Genomic DNA, 19226 nt, shown 5'->3' with positions numbered 1-19226 from the left:
TCTTTGTAAGCAGTTAAATTTGAAAATTACTTTGAGCAAAATAAAAAATAAATCGTCTGAATAGCTGTATTGTAATTCTAAACTATACGCAATGCTTAATGGTTATAACCATTAAGCATTGCGTATAGTACAATATTCTGCCACAATAGAATAGTTCGCATAAATATTATTTGTAATTTTTTGATGGGAAAAAAAGGGAAAAGATACAGATTCGATTGAACAGAAAGATTATTAAAAGTGGAGAATCGAAAATTGAATTAGTTTTGTTTGGTGAATTTTAACCATTTGCATTTTGCGCAAATATGCATTGAATTTTTACTCATAAATTTAGGAGGTTTATCTTTTAGGTCACAAGAAATTTATTTGCTGAAAGATCAGAAAGTGCAAACAGGGTTGACAAAGATGTTATAACAATCAGTTTGATTGATTCAAATCTTACAAACAGCATATTTTATGTCACTCAAATGTTAAACTACTATGAAGAAATTTAATACATGAATGTGATTGATTATTTCTTAACACTTCTGGGCCTTGGATTTCCGGATCAATAATTCCATACACAGGTGATTTTATATAAATATAGAAAACAGTTTCCTGCTGTACATTGTTTTGCAGTTCCATTAAAACTGATGCTCATACAATAAATATATGCTTTACTCCTTAGACTATTCATACATAAAATAGGTTAAAAAGTATCTTACAGGAATGGCAAAATTTAAGGTACTATTATTTTTTTAGAAAATAACCTTTAACTGTCAATAATATTAATTTTAAAGCATTAACACATCGAAACATTTTGAAGTTAAGAAAAATGTCCAAAAATCTGTAGAAATTTTTTTTTCTGAGAGATTTAAATAATAACTTAACAAATGGGAGTAACAAATACAAGATGTAACTATTTTTTAAAATATTAATAAAATGCATATTTTGTAAAATACTGACAGTAATTACTTAACTGAAAAGTTCTAACATATAATTTTAACAATGCAAATAATTATAACAACCTTGTAAAATAAAAATTATAACAAGATTAACTTAATATTTTATCTGATCTTTCTTTTCTTGATGTAATAATCAAGAAAAAGAGTTCATCGTCTGAAACTAGTTATTTTATCATGATTATGTAAAGTCTTTGAAAATTATTTTGCATTTTGTTAATGTATATTGTACTTAAAAGGTGCTTATTTTTTTGTTGAATGATTTTTCTACGCACCCTGATCTGTTAGTAGGTTTTGCATTTTGATTACACAAACGACAGAACAGGATCTAAAGAAACTAAGAGATCAAAGAACTGATTTGAATAAAAACTTATACTTAAATTATACTGTTTAATCAACTTCTCGTGATTCAAGAAAAATTTAGTAAAAGGCTCTCAATCCGTTTAAAAATGCTGATCTTAACTGATATATTTAGTAGTCATTTACAGGTATGATGATTTAATAATCTCACCGGCTTCTTTATTTCGTTCTGTTTCATTAAGTTTAGTTTTGATTACGGTAACTAAACGAAATTGATATTTTTCTCCCTACGCAATATTATTTTCTAGTAACTGTAAACATATAGTAATTGTGTTTAATTTCAAAAAAAATTCCTTCGAAGGAATATATTTTGAACAGTAATTTCAGATAAATACTGAAAATTTTGAAGTTTCTACATTTTTTATATAAAGTCCTTTATTATTATTTTTCAAACAATCGTTTACTTAAAATCTGCTACGAATTTTGTGTTTTTTTTATTATCAGTTAAATTATCGAATTCAAAGGTAAATTCATAAAGGTTTTTGGGTCTTAATATTTTAAAATGTTTTAACTTGCTTCTCACTGAAAACCTTTTATTAAATATTGAGCAAAATGTTATTTGCATATATTTGCATGTGTATTTTTTCTACACATGCAAAATGTTATTTGCATGTGTAGAAAGAAATGATTCTTTAAAGATAGTATAATGCAATCATAATAAAATAGCATATAATATACGACCAATTTATGAGCTTTTACTTTTTTCTACTAAAAAAGCTTAGTACTTCATTTTTTTTTACACCCCCTAAAAAACCACAAGATATACATAATAACTACTGATTTATTCGAAACAAAAAATATTTACTTTGGGTTTTTATTAGTGCAATAATGAATGTTCCATAAAAACATCCAAGTGTTAAAAAAAAGTAAACTTAATTATTTAGCAAAGCTACTACATAAAAAAAATTGCTATACATTTTTAATTTCGCCAAGAAAAAAAAGTAAGACTTATAAAAATATTCATGAACTCAACAATTCAACTTATTTTGAAATTCAAATGCTTGTGAGTAGAATCAAGTAAAACAAAAAAATTTCAAATATTAGATATGCTTACCAACAAAAAAATAGGTACTTTATAAATTTGTTTTGTTTAAAACAATTTGTTAAGTGATGTTCCTTCTTAAATTAGGTTAAAATTATGCAAGGTTGTACTAAAAGTAATATTAATAAGAGGCCTTCAACAAAGATGAAAAGACTTGAGAAGATTAATTTCGAGGGAGAGGTAACAAGTACCACATCACGTATTTTAGTTCAAATATATTCTAGTAATTTAAAATGTTTTATTTTAACTTGCATCCTTAAAAAATATAAAGTTCTACTTCCCTCTTATGTAAGGAAGAGTCGGGTACCCCCGCCCACTGTCAATTTCATATGTATAGAATATTTTTTCAAGTCAATGGGCCATCGGTCATTAATTGTTATATTAAAAAAAAGATTATTTTCAAAGTTTCAAGTATTTATGCAGCTGTTAACATGGTAAACAATAGTTTTGAAAATATGTTGAATACAGTAGTCATGAAATTAAGAAAAATTGGTTGAATGTTCGATTCAATTTCATTTTAATACTAAAAAAGAATAATTTTTTCTATGCATACGGCATTAAAGTATGTAGTCTTAAGTTTAATTTGCACAAAGAAAGAAGTTTATATGTGAAAAATTGTTCAAGTAATTACAAATTTACAAAAAAAAAAAAATCGAATTTCGGGTAACCCCGCTCACATGAATGCCGGGTATCACCGCCCAATTTTATTTCGTCGATAAATGTACGGTTGCAAAGATTATTTTATTACTTCAAATTTGAATGTAATATGCATTTTTAACAACAAATAGAGTTGTTATTAAATGATTGTTATTAAATGATAGAATTCACTAAAAGTACATAAATATGTAATAAATAAAATAATTTTGTGATAAAAATGATAAACGGGGTTTATTTATTGTCAATACATTAGTTATTTTCATTTACACCAGAAAAAACAGTCAAGAAACATAATTTTTGTAACTGGGCGGGGCTACCCGACACATTTTGAAAATAACTGAAAAACATGTTTCTTTAAATTTCTACTTTTTTAAGTTAAACTATTCTTTTTTGGTTTATTCTCTTTGCATTATTTAATTAGATGATAAAACAATAGAAACATACAAAAATATTGATTATTACTCGATATTATACAAAAATATAAGCAATACTCCTTAAGTGGGGGGGGGGGCAGGGACCGATCAAGACAAATTCAGGCCCAAGGTCCAAATTTTCTGGGCCCCTTACAGAATATTTTGAAATTAAATTACTGAAGAGTAGTCATAATAATGAAAAAGAATCCATTAAACTGCATGATTCAAGAGAAACATTCTAAGAAATTTTAAAAGCAGACAATTGAAGATTATTTTTCTAAGAAAGTTTACGTATCTATAAATTAAAGCAAAATATAAAAACAATACAATGTTTTGTCAGAATAAAAAACAGTTTGGTGATCACAAACAATTGAAATCAGTGATTTTTGCTAAAAGTCACTGATTAGGTGAGTTATTTTTTATTTAGTACTTAAATCAAGACATAGCTAGCCCACCTTTAATTAGCGTTTTTACTAATTTGAGGCCCCTCAGAAATTGTGGGTCCTAGGCCCATGCCTATTGGGCCTAGGCTATAATCAGGCCCTGGGCGGGGCTACCAGACTCTCCCCCAAATATTTTATTTACTAGTTTTTAATTGCGCTTTTTCTTGTAAATATTAATCTCAATTTAAGCAATATTGCACAAATAATTATTTTATGCTTTAATTATATTATAACACTTTGTTATTTAAAAGTAAAATGTAATGTGATCTATAAATAAGTTTCTGTATTTCGGGTATATGTTTATCCAATGTAGTTTTACTTTTGACAATGGTATAGCAAAAAAGAGGTAATCGAAGTTATTGAAAATTATGACTTCAATCATGGACTACCGTTTTATTGCTCATCAAAACAGTAAGACATGGCGAATGTCAAATGCGATTAATTCTTTCGGAATTACTAAAAACTGTCATTGCCAGATACAGTATAATACTAGTGTACATGGATTTTATCGTTTGAGAGCATAAAAGTGCAATTAGTTTTATTAGTTGTCTAAACCAGTTGTATGTTTAACAAAAAGGACATTTATTCATATAGATCAGAAGAATTAACATAGTTTGTTGCTTAGTTGTTGAACCGCTTTCTGTTTTCCATAAACATGTTTGATGTTACGTAAAAACATAGTTTAAACCGCTTTCAAACTCATTCTATAAAGGTAGTAACAAAACATTTATAGAACTCTTAAGCGCCGCAAGTGTTCCTAAAACATACTTTCCACTGCTTTAAAAGTATTCATTGATGTAGAAATTGAGATGTTTGTAAACGTTTAGAATGTTGCTTAAATTTATAGTTCCCTTTCTTTGTTTAGGAGTTCAATCCAGTTTAATTTTCCAACTCTTTATACTCATTTCAAACTCAGCAATTTCAAAATACTATTTTAGTTATTATTTCTCAGTAAGTTATCGAATTTTAACTATACCATTTGAGCTGCATCTGATGAAATAATGAGCAATAACACTCGCATATTGCAATGAAAATTGATATTAACTTCCATGCATTTTATGCATATTAAAGATATTCAAAGCCGTACACTAAGCTTCACGTAGCTAGCTATAAGAAGGAATTTAAACTCGAAATGTTATGTTTAGGTTGTAAAATAAAATTTATCGATATTATGTTAAAGGAAAACACTTAAACATGCAAATTAAAGAATTAGAAAGGTAAAAAGTGTGAATCGAAAGTTCCTAATTCCTTCAAATTTCGCAGGTTTCTTAAAGTAAATTAGAAATGTGAATTTTCCCTCCAAGAAATTAGACTTTATTTTGATTACTAAATTGTAATTTTTGCATGGACACAAAATCACAGGAATTTAATTTTGAAGAAATTTTTATCAAAAGTAATTACAAAACGATAGCTCAATGACTTATTGCAATATGCATTTTGAAAGAAAAATTCTTTCAATTTGAGGATAAAACTCTACTCAAAACGTATGTTTTCTTGAACATTTTTAAGGTATCTACAATTTCAGAAATTAATCTCTAAAACAGATTCAAACCTGTCAACAAAATAAACACTGCAGATGCTTGATTCGTAGTGAATAATCATTTTAAGATTTTTCTGCATGATTTTTATGCTTAGTCACATTATGAACTGTTCAATACGCTCAAAATTTATGTATCAAATTTAAGCCTTTGATAGTTCAAATTAGTATGCAATATTGTGGTTAAGGAATCTACTTTGGTTCAACATTGAACCAACTTTTCTGAAAAGTTATCAATTAAAAGAATGATAAATTAAAATTTCACGTGTATTAAATGAAGTTACATGTAACACTAGTTATTAACTTTAATTTTATAATCTTTGGTAAAATTTTGATCGTCTTAAAAGTTAGATGAAAGGTAAATGAGCAAAAGTGAATTTAGCATCAACTAAATTTATGAACTACCATATATACTTTCCAGATTTCCTTCCTAAAATTTGATGCTAAACAAGGGCTAAGAAGATCCATTGTGCAGTTGGTATTAGGATTAGCAATTTTATTTTTGTGCGGTGTACATAGCAACTAGTGTTTCAAATAGATTTGTTCTTAAGTTTAAAATAAAGAATAAAAGTAAAATAGTAAATACTATTTGAAACGGCTCCGTCGGAAGTAAAATTTCTGAATGTTTTAAGAAAAACCATTAAATACACATTAATACATACAAGACTAATTTATTAGTTCCTCATTTTAAATGTACATCAAAACTAAGAGAAAGTCACAAATTATAACAGAAATAAAACGCTCACAAATTCCAGCATACATTCAGTACAAGTTCTAATATACAGGACTACCAATGCTAAAAAAAATTCTATTGCCAAGCAGAGGCCAAACAAAAATTCACATTTGTAAATACTAATTTAGTTATACATGCAATTTTGAAGAAATTTAGCACTACTACATATAAATGATTTAAGAGAAACCTTTACAGTTTACAAGAACTAAAATTTAAAGTTCGTTCAAAAACTAGAATTCGGGAAACAGAAACAAAATTCTATTTAAATGAATTTCTTTTCGCACTTTTACTAATTAAACATATTAGATTAGTAAGAATAAATTGCAAGCTTTTTATACTCATTATTACAAAATGATTTTTATTAAGAGACTAAATTAATTCGGTGAAAAGTGATATTTCGATTGTTTTCCAACTAAAATTTAAAATAAACTATCACTTAATTTATTAATTTCAGTTACTAATTTCATTTTATAAAATTTTCGAGGTTTTAATTATCAATGTTAAACTTTTTAGCCTCGTAATTTTGAATCATACCCAAAAGACAAACGTCTCTCAAACTCTGGAAAAGTCTTGGGTGATAACTTTGGAAAACTAGCCGAACTTTTGATAAGTCTTAACGTCACATTTAGCAAGGATTCAGCATTTTTAAAAAAACTAGAATATGAAATGGATAATTGAAACAAAATAAAGTACTGAAAGAAAAAGATACTTCGTACTGGAAACAATTATTAATTCCATTTTCTATTATAAGCAATCTCCTAAACATTTAATGAAATTATAAAATAAACTTATACAAATTTAAGTCTTCCTCCAAACAGTGGTTTACTTTCTATTGAATTTTTGGTTCAACACAACATTTATAGGTCGTACACTAAGAAGCATATAAATTCACAACAAAAACAAACAAGATGTTGAAAATACAAATTAAACATTGACTGAAAGTTATTTGAGTTGGAAACAGATTACTTTGTATTACTACAATTTAATTCCTTATCTCTCTTGAATATCCACATTTTTGTTCTTTTATTTTTCTCTATAGCAGGAAAGAACATTAATAGAAATTTATAAATTTCAGACTGTTTAAAAAATAAAAAAAAAGGTAAATTTGAAAAATTCCAATTACGCTGAATCCGTGAGATCAAATTCATGCCTTTTCTTATAAAAGCAGTATTTTAAAGAAAATCTATAGAAACACTACTAACACCCTATAATCTGTTACACATTCAATATGTAAAGCGTCTCAATTGAAGAATTGAAACAACATATGTAAAATCAATGATCTGAATCTGATAAATTTACTTCATTTTGTTTTTAAAAATTCCTTTCTTATTTAAAAGGGTAAATTACAGGATCCTCATTTAAAGTAAATAAAAGGATCGTTCAAGATTTTTTTTTAAATGTTAGATTTAGAATATATTTTATTCCACAGTTGAGATAAAAACTTTCCCGCAATTCTAGCTCTTAAGGCTCAGTTTTAATAAAAGTTAATTGAAAGCTCGCATTTAAAGTGACAGTTTAATTTGACAGTTTTGTTTTGAGAAACACCATTAAATACACATCGATACTCACAAGACTAATTTATTGCTTCCTCATTTTAAAAATGCACATCAAAACTGAGAAAAATTGGCACAAATTATAACGTATAGTACAAGTTCTAATATACAAGACTGCCAATGAAAAAAATTTCTATTGCCAAAAAGAGTTCAAAACGAAAATTCACATGTAAATGTTAAATTTAGTTATACATGCAATTTTGATTAAATTTAGCACTACATATAAATGATGATTTAAGAGAAAACTTTACAAGAACTAAAATTTAAAGTTCGTTCAAAAACCAGAATTAGGGAAACAGAAAAAAAAGTTCTATTTAATTTGTTTTCCTACTTTTTCGAATTAAACATTAGTAAAATTAAATTGCAAGCTTTCCATGCATTAAAACAAAAAAATTTTTGACTAAATTTACTAATTTAATTCAGTGAAGTGATATTTCGCTTACTTTCCAACTAAAATTTAAAATAAACTCACTTCTTAATTTATTAATTTCATTTTATAAAATTTTCGGGGTTTTAATTATCAATGTTAAACTTTGTAGCTTCGTAATTTGAAATCATACCCGAAAGACAAACGTTTATCAAGCACTGAAATAGTCTTAAGTGATAACTAACCGAACTTTTGAAGAACTAACCGAACTTTTGTTAAGTTTTAACGTTACAGTAAAGTGATCCGAATATGCAAATCGACAAAAAAGCAACGAAAATCTCCAATAGGTAGCCTGAGAAGGGGATTCAAGCCCATGATCCCTTTTATCACCGAGTTTATTTTACGTTAAAACTGGAGTCTGGGAGAGCCGCAAGCCTAATTCAAATCGACCAGGTCATCTCTAGGATTTGAATTAGAGTCACCTAAATAAGAGGCAAGCGCTCTATCCCTTGAACATTTGTTTTCATACTTCTACGAAATATGAAAACACGGCACGAAGCCGAATTGTCCAGAAACAGACATTTGAATAAGTGAATTGTGAAGTTCGGAAACGGCTGAAAGAGTGTGAAACACAAAGCAAAAGCGGTAGCGGCCGTCTACCACTTCCACTTCATGCATCACATTCTCCCAGTCAATTCAAAACTTCTGGTCATTACTTGCAAGATCCTGTTTTATATTGTCCTAACACAGCACGAAGCCGAATTGTCCAAAAACAGAAATTTGAATAAGTGAACCGTGAAGTTCCGAAACGGCTGAAAGAGTGTGAAACACAAAGCAAAAGCGGTAGCGGCCGTCTACCACTTCCACTTCATGCATCACATTCTCCCAGTCACTTCAAAACTTCTGATCGTTACTTGCAAGTTCCAGTTTAATATTGTCCTATGTTGCATTAATTCAGCAATTCTCATTTCGGTATGACATTCACTAAATTTAGGCTTTCTTTCAAGGGAAGAAAAGTTGCTTTCAGTATTAAAAATTTAGGATCTGATAACAGTTTGGCTAACCATTGGAGTTTTTCGCCGTTTCCTTTCCATCTAATGCAAATGCTGCGCACTAAAAAAACTATTAAGGGACCGTTATTAGATTTTCTGTAACAGAAACGAGATTGACATGGAAGATTTACTCATCGAACAGGGATTAAATAAGTCAAATTCGCCAAAGAAAGGAATAGCTTGACCCAGAGATTATCGTATTTTATAGAAATTACGGAGAATCGCGTGTCCATTTTTAGGACGGGAAAACCGAAATGCATGGTAATTTAAGAGTTACGAAACGACTATTCATTTCCACCAACAGTTAAAACAATCCATCTTTCCTTAACTAATCGCAGTAATAGTTAATGACTTTTTCTGAAACTTCTTGTTAAGTAACGCAAAAAAATTTTAATTACTATTTTAGAGACAATCTCTGGGATATAAAGCAGATTTATAGGATTAAATTTTATTGACGTTTATCGGGACTATTTAGAAATAGAAGCTAATTTAAATGTAGAAAATTCGTTATTTTCGAGAAAAAAAAAGATTTATAAAGTCCCTTTAAATTTTAGTTCTTTAGTTTAACATTTAAAAAGGATTCAGCATTTGAAAAACTAATAGATGAAGTGGATAATTTAAACAAAATTAAGTTCTCGCTACTGAAAGAAAAGATTCTTCGTACTGGAAAACAAGCATTTCAAACCATTGAAAATATTAAGAAATTTCCACAACATTCAAAGAAAGTACAAAATAAACTTTAATACAAATTATGGTCTTCCTCCAGACAGTAATCTACACATTTTAAACAGAATTTTTGACTACACAACATTTATAGGTCGCACATTAACAAGCATAAATTCTTAACTAAATGGGAAAAAAGCAAAGATGTTGAAAATAGAAATTGAACATTGACTGAAAGTTCTAATTTGAGTTGGAAACAGATTACTTTGTATTATACAATATAATTCCTTATCTCTTGACAATACCCAATTTTCGTTCTATTATCTTTCTTTATAGCAATGAAAGAACATTAATATAAATTTATAAATTACAGAATGTTTAAAAAAGTTAAATTTTGAAAAATTACAATTACGCTGAATCCTTCTGATAAAATTCACACCTTTTCTTTTAAAAGAGTATTTTAAAGCAAATCAGTAGAAACTACTAATACACTATAATCTGTTACACATTCAATATGTAAAGTGCCTCAGTTGGAGATTTGAAACGATATGCAAAACCAATGACTGAAAATCTGATAATTGAACTTCATAATTTTGCTTGTTTAAAAAAAAAAAAATTCCTTTCTTATTTAATGCAAACTAAATTACATTAATACGTCAAAAACCCATTGAAATTAAAATTGGAGATTAGATTTTAAATGGGAAATTTAGATAACTTCTACTCTTATTTAATGCCGCAAACTGAACGAAAACTTTATCGTAATTCCTGCTTTTTCAAGGCTCTGTTTAAGTAAAAGTTAATTGAAAGCTCGTATTTAAAATAACAGTTTATACTTTGACAGTGAAGCTTCTGTTCTGCGGAAAATAGTCAGCACACTTCCCACACTAGTTTCTGAAAAAACACTGCTTTTCATGCAAAATCAGTGCATGCTCGTGTTTGATTTAAAATAAAATTTTATTCATTCTACTTAAAATTTTTATAGCAGTACCCAAATACTTATACTTAGCAACCTTTTCTTAAGATCCCGTCACTTTAGCAGAAACTTCAAATGTGAATTAAAAAGAAATTAAAAAACTTATTTAAACTTCGCTCTCAGAAATATGTAAAAGAGAATCCTACATAAATATTGTTCTGTGAAACTGGCGTTCGTTCTTTAACAAAGGCTTATTCCGGATTTTTAGAAATCCTGAAAATTCTACCGATACATTTCTGGAGATAAAATTTTCGTATTTTTACTAATCTTTGTGAAGACAATGATTGCTGGTTTTTAGGAGAAAAAAGTCATAATTAATTTTAGAATTAAACTGAAGTTATGGATTCTTAAGATTGAAATTATGAAAAGCAGGCGTCTAAAATTAAGTTCCTTGATGGAAGTAAATTTCTGATCAAAGACAGGGTCTTAACTACTTTAGTTACTTTTTTTCAGCTAATTTTGCATTTTCTTGCTTTAAATTTTGTGCTTAAGATCGTGCTTACAAGTTTAAAACATAAAATTCCTAGATTAATATTTTAGTACTACAGAGTTAATTCAAAAATTCTAGACCCTTTGATATTATTTAACTTTATATTATGGTTGTACGTGTTTCATTATTCCTAAATTTTTCTGAATTTCGTATGACCAACGACGTAGAAATGTTTGATATTGAAAATCATATCTACAACAAGTCTTTGTTGAGAAAAAATAAAAGATCAGGAAATTTGCACTTTAAAGGAACAATTTATGAATAACATATCTACTAAGACCACAGTGACTAGAATTCCACTTTTTATTTTTCTGAACAAAAAAGCAATCTGAACATATTGAGGCAAATAAGAAATTCAAGTAAATGCTGTTTCAAGGTATGAAGTTAATCTACCAGTAAAATAAATTAGATAATTCAGTATCTTTAAATAAAAATCTAAAATTACAGAATAATTTAACATTCTTACAAATTAAAACTGGTTCAAAATTTGAGATTATCCAGCACCATTTATAAAGGCTAGTGATCTAATTTTTACCTAAGCATTTTTAAATAATCAATATTTTAGTCATTTCTAAAAATATTTACTTTAAACTAGATATTGTAACTATATAGTTTGGAAATAAACAGATAATCTAATTCATAATCTTCAGAATTTACAAATTTCAGCAATTTTTATGATTAATTTTCTTTATAATAAGAAATCCGTATTCCAATCCTATGTTAAATATTCCACGCAAATCAAATCTTATTTTGCTTCTGAAATAAGTTAGTGTTAGCTTTCTGTTAGGATAAGTTAGAGTTACTTGTTAGTAATTTACTCAGAGCGAAACAAGATTTGAATCTCTTCTGAAGAATTCAGAAGCCACTTAATAAGAATTTCAATTTTTATAAAGATTTCCCCCTATTAAATACTTTTATCTGAAACGTAAGGGACGTAAAAATTGAACTTTACGTAGATAAACTGAATATATTTAGAAACTTAAAAAAATCCAACTAAACATTACTGAATCTTGTTAAGATATTTAAATAAAGCGCAATTTTATTTCATCTTTTTCAGTCTTCACTTCATACTTTCCCTTATTTGCCAATATTTTCTTTCGCCACCAAAAGATTTAAAGTTAAACGAAAATATTAAAAATTTATTTACTAACTTAAAACAATTATCCACTTGCAAAGCTTTTCAGGTTCTATTAAATCTTTGAAAACTCTAAAATGAGAGCAAATAAATTTTTAATATGCGTGGAGGTGGAAAAAAAAAGCAAAAACTCCAAGTCACTGTGGTGCTTAGAATAAGGGTAAATCCTGATAATTCTTTAAACTTTTTAGACAGAAAAAATAGAATTTAAATGATCTAGAATATTCTTAAACACACTTTATTAGCCCTTTCCGAAGCTACGAATTTAGATTGAAAACTTTAGTGGTGCAGAACACTAGAAAGTTCGTCCTTAGACATTACATTGAAAGTAAAGATACTGTAGCTCTTAGTTATTTAATCAGTGGTTGCAAAAAATCCGTGCGTTTAGTTTTACATTTCTAGTGTTTTGTAAAGTATGTCGAATTAGTAATCGTTTTTATTAAGCTTCTTCCGATATTTACTTGCGCCCTATATCTATTTTTTGAAGCTGATTACAAGCAAAACATTTTGCTATATCTTAATAAAAAAAGTAAACTAGTTACTAAATAAATATGTTAGATTATTGAAATTACATAAACACTTTATAAAATACAAAAATTTATCAAGTGTATTTAAGATCTTTTAAGGATGAATAACCTTTTTAGATTTAGAAGTGAGTCGTATTGAGCAGTGAGTCGCCAAAAAGTCACCGGTGTTTTACGCTGTATTTTATAACTATAAATTATTAAAGAGTTAAATACGTTTTTCACTTGTTTTGGCCTAAATGCTAAATGAAAAAGTGCAAATTGGTTTAATGAAAATTCTGTGTCGAAGAGTTGAAAAAGGAGGGGTCTGTTAAAACTAAAATTACATCGGCGAATCTAAGAAATTTACCACTGCCAACTATTTGGGAAGTCGCAGAAACAAGGAAAACATATGAAGATAATGTTTGAGATTTCCAGATTACAGTAGATTTCTAATCTAAATGATAGAATGTTTCTGCTCTGTTTAAATTATAAACATCTAAATGTTTTAGATCATTTTTAATTTTGGAAATATTAAATAGCCATTATGTAATTTTATAAATGTTAATACTTTATATTAGATTGCCGATTACACAATATAGATTACAAAAAGTGGTTTCTAGTCCTTGGAAAATTTGAATTTTGTTATCCCTTACGGTGAACGTATTTATATATTGTATTTCTCTATCATTTTACTGTTTAATAGTAAGTTTATCTAGTTTTTAAATTTAATATTATTCTATTTTTACAATTTAAGTTTTATCCCTTTAGTTTTTTTCCATTACTTATAACCATTATATTTTACTATTGAATCACAATTTTTAAACTTACTATTCTAATATAGTAAATTTCCGTTTAATGCAGCAGTTTATTTATCTGTATCCACATTTAAAATAAAGAGAAACAATGCCATATTGAGTTGGAATTTTGGATTTAAGTTAGAAAACCAGTAAATCTAAATTCACTTTTCTTAAAAATTTAATTTTTAGAAATTATTTTTACCCAACCTGCATGTTTAAATGCAAAAACATATTAAGATTTTTATCTTTCCCGTTTCAAGCTTTTAAAAAAATTTAGATTTGTATTTTTAAAGAAATTAAAATGTAAGATTTGCAATTTTTTTAAACTTTTATTTAAATTTATAAATTTCTTTGCTTATTCAACTGTCTAGGAAGACAAATGTTTTAACGTTGAAATTAACATAGATTACAGTTTCAATGCGCCAATTCATCTTACTATACCTTCCAGCATTTATCGTAGAATTAACTAAATAAAGACTTGAACCACTAATATAAGAAACAAATAGAAGTCCAACTTATGATTTTCAGTCAAACTATTTGCAAATTAAAGATTTCATTTCTGAAAATTATTTAAAATTTTTTTGAAAAGGTAGATTTAAAATTTCAAAAAGTTACAATTATTTTAAGAGATTTTAACATTAGAATAGATACGACTTAATTTACAGGAATGCATAGGTTTAACAAATTTTTTAACTGTCAGTTATTTGACTTCCTTTTCATTTCTTAACTAGTTCTGAACTGATAAAAGGGCAGAAGCATACTGATATGTAGATCAAAACAGGAAACAATTAGTTCGAGTAACATATTTGCCTCCGTACTTTATACTGTACAAAAAACATCAACTGAAATAGTATATTTTGAATAAATATTTTGAAACAGTTGTCAATTCTCTAAAACAATGTCTTGTAAAAATGCATCAATACAGCTGCGAAATAATTTTTAAGTTCGAAGAAAAATGTAAACTAACTTATTGTAGGGTGTGGCAAAACTTTATTGCAAGTAGACTTGCATGAACTATTGCTCTGTTGTCGTTGCTCTGTCTATCGACGGGAATTTATAGATACAGACTTCTGGTGATTCTGATAGAAGAACTAAAGACTGCACTCTGGACGAAAATGGTAGTGAAGCTGTAAGAAAAGGACATTCATTAGTAACGAAGAAAAACTTAATTCATGTATAGTTTAAAAACCTTAATTTGAAAAACTTAAAATTTATCACTATTCCATCGATTTAGCTTAAATTTTGTATTTTAAAGTTTGAGTTTAAAATAAAATAAAAAAATTTGTTTTTTACCGAATTTTTCAACCACTAGCATATTCAAAGCTATTCGTTATATAAGATTATCTTTTGATACACTAGTTTTCAAAACTATTATGCACCAAAAGTTTTCAATTAACTTTACCTAAGGTAATGCACCGAAAAGAAAACAAATCATTAAAAGGATTTGAGATTGAGTACCACCCAAATTTCGATTACAAAACTATAAAAAGGTATATTCTAAGAGCATACGTTTGTGTTTAATGTCGCTACCTAATTGTTTAATTATCATACTTGATTCTTACGAAGATCACTGTACAAAGTATAATAAGCACGTGTGCAATTATAAGTATATAGCTTTTATAAGCACATTATAATTTAATAAGCATAGTTTTTATTAAAATAGTTTAAAAAAAAAAAGACACCATTTTTTAATTATTACTTGTTTGCTCTAAGTTTAATTTTTCGAGTGAAAATCTTATTTCTAAAGAAAACCTGTTCGTTCTATAAAAACCGAAAAAGTCAGTGCTAGATCCAAGAAACATCTTAGTTTAAAAAACTCGAATAGCCACATTCTTGCTGTATTTTTGAAATATATGTCTTATTAAGCCACTCCTTTAAGCGTACAAGCGTTGTGCATGAAGGCTATACTTTTATTTAAATCTGTCTATTTTATTTTCTTTATACTCAATTTTTAACGATATTTTGAATAAAAAATATCACAATTCGCTTTTTTGGCAGAGTTTCTGATGTGTTTATAAATTCAGGATTCAATGCAAGACGACAACATTAAAGCAATATAAGTTGAACTCAAAAATACAATTGTGAAACAAAATGGCGGCTGAAATATGGCGAGCAAAAGTAAAAAAATAATACAGCACGTTTAAATAATATAACAATGAAAATATAATAGTTTTCGTAATTTCATATTATAAATGAAAAGCAAAGTTTTATTTCCGAAGTAATTACAAAATAAATCACATTAGAAAATAACGCAAAAACCTGAAGAAAAAAAAAACACAACTTTTGTTTTTCGGTATATTTAGTCCACCTTTGCAATACGGGCAAAATGGAGCATATTTTTTCGAAAGAAACATCAAAGACGACAACAAAAAAAAATTTAGCTAATTATCTCGTGGAACTTTTTGGAACTAAGTTTCGAAAATCATTCAAACATTGTAAAATGTCAAATGATAAGATATAAACTATAAGTTTGTCAAGAGTATTAACTTATCCAACAAATTGAAAAATTGTATTATAATTTAACACTAACTAATTACTCTGATAAAAGTGTAACAGTAAGGTAAAATTCCTATATATATATTTATGAAATAAAAATTAAAAAGTTACATTTAAAACAATTTTTGTTAACATATTTTTCAATAAATTGTACTCTCGTCGGTCCAAAAAGTAAATCATAATCTTTGGAATGATTATGAATACTTAATTTGGGATATATTAAAACTGCCTACGCATATTCTGGTTGAAAAATAATTTTTTTCTTTTGGCCAAAGATCATAATCTTCTGGCCCACAGTGCAACGTAGAGCTTTATCGTCTATTCAGCTATTTCAAAGTTGCCTGTTAGTAAAACGGCCTCGGTGAGAAAAATAAATGAGGACAACAAGTCAGTAAATTATTTAAATTATCATTTAAACAAAAATGCGAAAAGTTTTTTTGAAAATAATTAATTGAATATATCACTTACCGGAAGAGGATGCTGTTGAAATACACTTTCGCACTGGCAAATTTAATAATTCATCTGCGATCTGGAAGATTCTACGGAATATTCGATTCAAGATAAATTTTTTTTCGATTTAAGATAAACTGTCAGATATCTTTTCATTTTTGAAAGTACATAAAGTTCGATCAAAACCACTCATCTAAAATATACGCACACCATATACATTGAATATATATGTAAGAAAAAAGTGTCAAAATTATCGTATATAACTACAACCATTTGCTAGAAAAAATAACAATTTCGATGGAAAAACTCCAGACAGTCACAACCTGGTCGCAAAATCTTAGGACAGAGGAACAAACTCTCGACTTCGGACATATATATACTCCATAAAAATGCCGATAACGATTATTTTAGAGAAAAATTTAAATTTGAAAAGGGGCCTTCCTAGTCGAGTGGTATCACCCGCAATAGGCTGTGCGAATCGTGAAGATTTCAGGTTCGTAACCCTGAATGTCTTCTTCGTGATGTGCTTCAAGCATCACAGGTTGCGATCAGTGTTCGGGTGGGTGACCACTTGGATCAGTCTGTGTAGGGACAGAGGGTGTGCGGTATTGGTCCTCGTTAAACTGTGCTACCGTAAAGTGCTCGACTTTGCGTGCATGTCATCGGGCTACCGAAGAGGGAATGCCATCCCCTCTGCAAAGGATCAAAATTGTGATTGCATGTCTTAGGATCATTCTCAAGGATGTTTCCCAGACCGTCACCAATAGCCTATTGTGCAACTCTAGTGTGACGTAAATGAACTACAACATCGTGATGTCTTTCACTAAACTTTTCTATCTGTCCTTCTACTTGATAAAGGTTCAATAACCTAAATTGAGCACTCAAGTCTTCAAATGTATGTAATTTCAGCAACACCGAAATGGCCGAGATTTCTAGAAGGTTAGTTTCCCGAAATTGCAGCAAGGAGAATTGTTGTATTCATTGTTCTGCAGCAGAAGTATTAATAGTTACAAATAATCTGCGAGTTTCGTTAAAAGTAATCAAACAACTCTCATTTATTTTTTTGTAATTTTTTTGATGAACATTTCGTTTTATTTTGCAAACAAAAATTACAAAAAACAGAAATCCTAATTAGTTAATACTCAATTACTGAATTAATTTGATTTTTTTTATAATTACACATTTAAGTAACTTAAAGTAAGTACGTAACATAAAGTATGTATATAACTTTTTTATATTGGTAAGTAGGTAGGTACTTTATTTGCGTCGCACTAGAGCTGCACAATGCGCATTTGACGACGGTCTGGCAAACGTTCCTGAGGATGATCCGAAGAAATGCCATCGCACTTTTGTCCCTGCTTTGGTAGCCCGACGACTTGAGCGCGAAGTTGAGCTCTTTACAGTAGAACAGTTTAACAAGGTACTTTCCGTTAGAACTATGTTTCATGTAGTTTTCAGTTCCATGTAGCTTTAAAAATTAAAAGATTTTAATCTACATGAAAATCAAGACAGAAACTAACTTCCTTCCTTCTTGTATGACTCTCCTCACGCTAATATTGAAAGCATGCGAAGTGTTGCCATAGGTAGAGAGTTCTATTTTACGCCACTCGCTAATTTCAACTGCCTTATTTCTTCCTCAGGGATGTTTCCCAGACCGTCGCCAATAGCCCATTGTGCAGCTCTAGTACGACGTAAATGAACAAACAAGCGGCCTTATTTCTCGGTGGCTGTGCTGCACAGCAACCTCCTGCTATCTATTAAGCCTCAACCCTAAACTACATTGATGGGAAAATAGAGCTATAAGCTAATGCAAAGATTTCGAGGCGATCTATATCAATTCAGCTAGTAGTGTCTATTTATTAGATTGAAGCAGGGACTAATATAGGGGATAAGGACATTTAACTTCTCCCGGGGGATTTCAGAAAAGCAACATGCTTTTGACATACCGGTTTTACGCACAAAAAGTGGCGTTCACGTCGTCCTAGTGATTATTTTCTGACATTCCAGCCGTACCTTAGCATTGCGCGTAATCAGTGTTGATCATTAAAAAGCAATTTAATTTAAATTCTAAAACTTTTTCATTTCCGTAAACCAGTATATTATTTTGTATATTGCTTAAAGATGTCTATTCATTACTCATAATTTATTTGTTTGTTTATTGAAATTTTAAAACCAGAGATCATTCAGATTACGAGCAATTATATACTATAGTTTCGGTTTTGTTTAATTTCGGTTTTCAGAACTTGGGTTAATTAAAACCGAAGGAAGGATATTTGCTTATTCAACCATAGTTATTAGTTTGAAACGTCTGGTTCTATTATAACTGAAGTATAGATGCTTATATTAGCATTTTTTTATATTTAAAAATTTGATATAGCAGAACGAGTTCAAAACTAAAACTCTTTGAATTTTATAAGTTTACTATTATAGTTTTAAAATCGTTATAATTAAAAATGCACATTAATGACAAATTTTTTTAAGCAAAATATAAGCCATGCAACCTTAAATTTTTTAAATTAATTTTCCTATGAGAATCAAAAATAAAAATCTTTTTCATGAAAATAATTATTCGTAGCATTTATTATGAATTCGATTGTATGTTTCAATTTCCGATCTTTATT

The 19226-nt window shown here is 28.4% G+C and overlaps 1 protein-coding gene and 2 long non-coding RNA genes across 7 annotated transcripts in view; 1 reads left to right on the top strand and 2 right to left on the bottom strand.

The window, feature by feature from the left end:
- Positions 1–19226, top strand: part of LOC107440777 (mitochondrial potassium channel ATP-binding subunit) — a 546992-nt gene that overhangs the window by 453631 nt on the left and 74135 nt on the right. The gene's annotated exons all lie outside the window — the stretch shown is intronic.
- The window catches only part of LOC147806797 (uncharacterized), a 494278-nt gene that overhangs the window by 401802 nt on the left and 73250 nt on the right, over positions 1–19226 (bottom strand). The gene's annotated exons all lie outside the window — the stretch shown is intronic.
- Positions 6046–16993, bottom strand: LOC147806799 (uncharacterized). Its single transcript, XR_015435235.1, has 2 exons — positions 16624–16993; positions 6046–14786 (listed from the first exon to the last, which is right to left on the bottom strand). It is a non-coding gene; the product is annotated as an uncharacterized LOC147806799 (long non-coding RNA).

The sequence above is a fragment of the Parasteatoda tepidariorum genome, chromosome 7 (assembly GCF_982258835.1).
Source record: "Parasteatoda tepidariorum strain Cologne lab strain chromosome 7, Ptep-v5.0, whole genome shotgun sequence".
In the NCBI taxonomy this organism is placed as follows: Eukaryota; Metazoa; Arthropoda; class Arachnida; order Araneae; family Theridiidae; genus Parasteatoda; species Parasteatoda tepidariorum.
The sequence above is the reverse complement of the archived record's forward strand: the minus strand, read 5'-3'. Positions and strand labels throughout refer to the sequence as shown.